Source organism: Sorex araneus, chromosome 10 (genome assembly GCF_027595985.1).
Source record: "Sorex araneus isolate mSorAra2 chromosome 10, mSorAra2.pri, whole genome shotgun sequence".
Classification (NCBI taxonomy): Eukaryota; Metazoa; Chordata; class Mammalia; order Eulipotyphla; family Soricidae; genus Sorex; species Sorex araneus.
In genome coordinates, this window is record NC_073311.1 from 11,326,566 (window position 1) to 11,331,391 (window position 4,826).

Sequence of the window (4,826 nt, forward strand, 5' to 3'; positions counted from 1 at the left end):
TCAGGAATGATCAAGCTCTCCAGAGCTTCCCTGGAGTTTAGAATCAAGACAAACCTGTTTATTCCAGAATTGTTAGAGAACCAACGGAGTGCCTCATTGACGCTATTTATTTTTACAGTTGAACTTTTTAGTTCAACTTTTTAGTTAAAAAAAGTTTAGTTTAACTTTTTAGTTTAAAAAAAAAAAAAAGGCGTGGGGAATGACAAAATGCCGTGGAAGAGGGTTGGTTTCGTAAGCAAATGCCCACATTCATATTCTTTCCTTCTTTCTAGCCTCCTTTAGAGGCTAGAAAGGCTGAATTGTCTTTTTCCTGTCTTGCCTGGCTGTTAAGGGGCCGTCAGACAAGACCTCCCCAGTGCACACCATCGCCATCTAGGGATCTCTGGGGAAGTTTTGCTTTCCTGATGAGAGCTGGTGGCTGGTGCTGCTGACTCAGGCCTGCAATGGGAAAGGAGAGTGAGGACATCCTGACCCTGAGTGTCCAGCTGCTAGAGCAATGATGCCATCAGCGGCTCCATGCAGATTCTAGTGAAGCCTTCCCTTCTGGGAGTGGGCATGTCAGAATGTGCCTGCACATGCCTGGGCATGCCCCGGGCCAGGCCCTTGACAGTCTCCTGACTCTGTTTTAGTTACCAGGGCTCACCGGCTGACAAATGTTGCATATTCTTCTCATGGCCACAGGCTGTTCTTAAGCTCCCAGGCGTGATCCCACCACAAGGAGTCTGCCCGGGCAGCTTTCTCCACCGTCTGAGTTGAGGCTAACTCACTTCCTTTTACAATTTCCTCAAATATCACCATTTTCAGAGTCTAACCTTGTTTTTTTTTCCCCTTTCAGTATTATTGGGCCACATGTAGTAGTGCCGGGGCTACTCCTGAATCTCCTAGGGAGTGGTGCTGGGGCTCGAACCCAGGACTCCTGCACACAAAGGCTGTGCTCAGTTGATTGAGCTATCATCTCTCCAACTCTAGCCTGATCTTGCTTTTTCTTTCTTTCTTTCTTTCTTTCCTTCCTTCCTTCTTTCTTTCTTTCTTTCTTTCTTTCTTTCTTTCTTTCTTTCTTTCTTTCTTTCTTTTTCTTTCCTTCTCTCCCTTTCTCTTTCTTTCTTTCTTTCTTTCTTTCTTTCTTTCTTTCTTTCTTTCTTTCTTTCTTTTTCTTTCCTTCTCTCCCTTTCTTTCTTCCTTCTTTCCTTTCTTTCTTTCTTTCTTTCTTTCTTTCTTTCTTTCTTTCTTTCTTTCTTTCTTTCTTTCTTTCTTTCTTTCTTTTTCTGTCTTCTCTCCCTTCCTTCCTTCCTTCCTCCCTCCCTTCCTTCCTTCCTTCCTTCCTTCCTTCCTTCCTTCCTTCCTTCCTTCCTCCCCACACCTGACAATGCTCAGGGATTACTCCCAGTTCTGCACTCAGTAATTACCCCTCCTGGTGCTCAGGGGGGCCCATAAGGGGTGCTGAGAATCAAACTTAAGTCAGCCACTGGGTTCACAAGGCAAACACCCTTTCTGCTGTACTATCGCTCTAGCCTCAAGCATGATCTTTATGTTCCAACAAATGACCTGACACTCCAGCACCCTGAAATATCCACCCTGCCCTACAACTGCAAAACTGTAACAAAATATATATGATTGGTATTCTGGCATATATTTTATATGTATTATATGTATAACTTAAATATAAATAATTGATCATTCAGATGACCAAATTAAATTTATTGTGTATTTGGTTTTCATCCACAGTTCCTGACTTACAGATCCTCAAATCCTTGGAATACCCTTAGTGTTGAGATTGATTGATTTTCCATCTTAATCAGTTGACATTTGGAAGCGCCTAAAGAAGGGAGCTGGTTGCCAAGAAAATCGATCATGTGATTAGAAGGTTGGAACTTCCAGTTCCACCCCCAGGCCTCCAGAGTGGGGAAGGAGGCTAGAGGCTGAATTAATTCCCACAGCCAGTTAGTTAGCAATCAGTTCTAAGTAATGAAGCCTCCCATGAAAACCTGTTTTGTTGTTTTTTGTTTTGGCTTTTGGTGTTTAGGCTCCACTGGGCAATGCCCAGAACTTATTGATAGCTCCTGGGGGCGGGGGGGGGGGTGTGTGAGTCTGGGCCTATGTAGTGCCAAGTTGGGATTGGCTACATGCAAGTCAAGTGCCTCTTAACCCCTGTACTTCGGTCTTCTATGAAAATTCTTCTTTCCTTCCTCCCTCCCTCCCTTCCTTCCTTCCTTCCTTTCTTCTGAGTTTCAGTCCCACCATACCTAGTGCTACTCAGAAGCTGCCCTAACTCTGTGCTCAAGAGTGAGCCTTGAATACCTTCAAGGTATTGGGGGACCAAATGTCAAGAATTGCTGCATGCAGTACCTCCTTATTATCTCTCCCTATTCTCCACCCGTTTTGTTTTTGTTTTTTTTTTCAGATGTACATTTAAGCCAGCAGCAATGGCTGGGTTTTCTCCTCCAGAGCAGAAATCTGGAGCAAGGCTTCAGAGCATCCCTTGTATCTGCCTTGGAAAGAAGCAGGGGAGGAAGCGAAGAAAAAGTTTAACAAAGAGAAAATGTACAATGTTATGGTACAATTACATTCAAATGTATCCATGATCATAACTGCATTTATAATGTGTTCATATTATGTTAGCCTATTGAAAGACAGACTTTAGAGGCCAGAGGAATAACACAGCGGTATGATACTTGCTTTGCAAGTGGCTGACCCCAGTTTAAACCCTTGAGCACAGAGCCAGGAGTAAGCCCTGGGTACAAAAACCGAAAGAGATAAAGATGAACACTTTAGAGATAGACAAAGTTCAATGTCAGTAATCCCCTCTGATCCACTCGGAGTACATTCCATGACCCGGGTTAGTGCCCTGCCTTTCAGATACTGTGCTTTTCCTCATCCTACTTCTATAGAAACGGCTCAAAGTACTTAGCTCATGCTCGGTGTGCTCGAGACCCTTTAAGCAATGTTGAGAATGTGAACGCAGTGAGGCAAACAGTTCAGAGGACGGACTTGAACCACTTACATAACTTCTCGGGAAGTGAGGACGCAGAAGGGAGCAGCGAGTGAATGGATATGCAGCCCAAGATTTGGGAGTCACTTCTCTGGCCCCATTTTCTTGAAAATTGTTCCCAGCACAAGACAGCTGGTTATCCTAGAACATGACTCTTTTTATGTAAACGCTTTCTGGAATTTTATCTTAAAGTCTCTTTGGGAGGTGGAAAGTTCTCCTCTGTGATACTCAGGAGGCCTGGGGGCCCCTCCGGGCAATTCTGGGCCCACCTGGTCTTCAGTTCAGTGCCAGGGCCTGAAGGACTGACCCCAGTGGCACCTAGCGGTGCTCAGGCACTCTCCCCAGCTGGGGGGGTTAAGGATTCCTCCCGGTGGTGTGGGGGCATCAGCAGTGCCAGAAGCTGAACCTGAGCTCCTACAGGCAGAGCCTGGCTCCAGCCCACTGAGCTCTCTCACTGGCTCAAGGCTTATTTTTCCCCTAATTTGGAGAATTTGCTCCATCAGATCTGAGGTCGAAGGAATGCTGTTTGCTGCCGTTGGCCTTTGAAAAGGAGGCTTGTCTTTGCCCTCTCAGACAGAGCACTGATTCAGCAGGAACAGACGGGCTGTGAGCAGACCCCGAATGAATACACAGTCAGTACAGAGAGAGAAAATATTCTAGTTCGTTTGTTTTGTTTTTGTTTTGGATCATTCCTGGCAATATCTGAGGAACCAGGCTGTGCCAGAGATTGAATTGAGGTCTCCTTGTAGAACAAGGAGCTCACACCCCTTGCCTAGAAAGCCAATTTTAGGGCCCAGAGAGACAGGACGGCAGATGAGGGTGCTTGCCTTGCATGTGGCGAACTCAGCAATCCCTAGAATCCCATATGGTCCCAGAGCCATATGGGATTTTTTTTTTCCCACCACTTGTCAGCTTTTATTGCCCAGAGCACTCCCAGAAGCCACCCAGTTCCAGGATAGAGGCATTAAGTCCTGACTTTAAGGTCTGTCCCTCAGTGGAGCCAAAAGACACTCTCTGTGTCTGGGTAGGCCAGCAAGTTCAGCTGGTACTTCTTTTCCAGAGCAGGTGGGACAAAGCGCCCACCCAGATAGTGGTAGTGACCGGTAAATTGTCTTGCAGACTGTGTAGGTGCTGTCAGAGAGATGAGCAAGTCTGGCTGGATCCCTGTAGTTTTCCTTCTCCACATCCCATCCTTAGGGAATGTCCATGCTGGCAATGGGCACAGTGGTCCCACCAGGAGGGACCACTGAGTGTAGAACAAGGAGTAAGCCCTGAATTGCTGAGTATGGCCCCCAAACAGAATAAAACCAAAAAAGCCCAATTTAAACTGGCTGGAGTATTTTGGGTGGGGGCAGGAGAGAATTAGATTGACTTGAAAATTAATGGAGCATTCATTCTTTTTAAAAAGTCTAGGAATAAAAATTCAGTCATTATCACTGTAGATCTGACAACATATTTTTAAGTAGGGTATCTAGGATAGAATCACTTGCCAATTTTTTTTTTTTTTTGCTTTTTGGGTCACACCCAGCAATGCACAGGGGTCACCCCTGGCTCATGCACTCAGGAATCACCCCTGGCGGTGCTCAGGGGACCATATGGGATGCTGGGATTTGAACCCGGGTCGGCTGCGTGCAAGGCACCTACCCACTGTGCTATCACTCCAGCCCCATCACTTGCCAATTTTAAATGTTCTCAAATTGGAACCTCTTGGGATGAGCAGGAATTTTCACTCAGAAGAGAAAAGCAAACTTCCCTGAGACAGCATTTCTCACGGTGCCAAATGACCCTCTGTGGAACCCAAGATATTCTAAGGGGGCTAGGGTGAAAATCAAGGAAT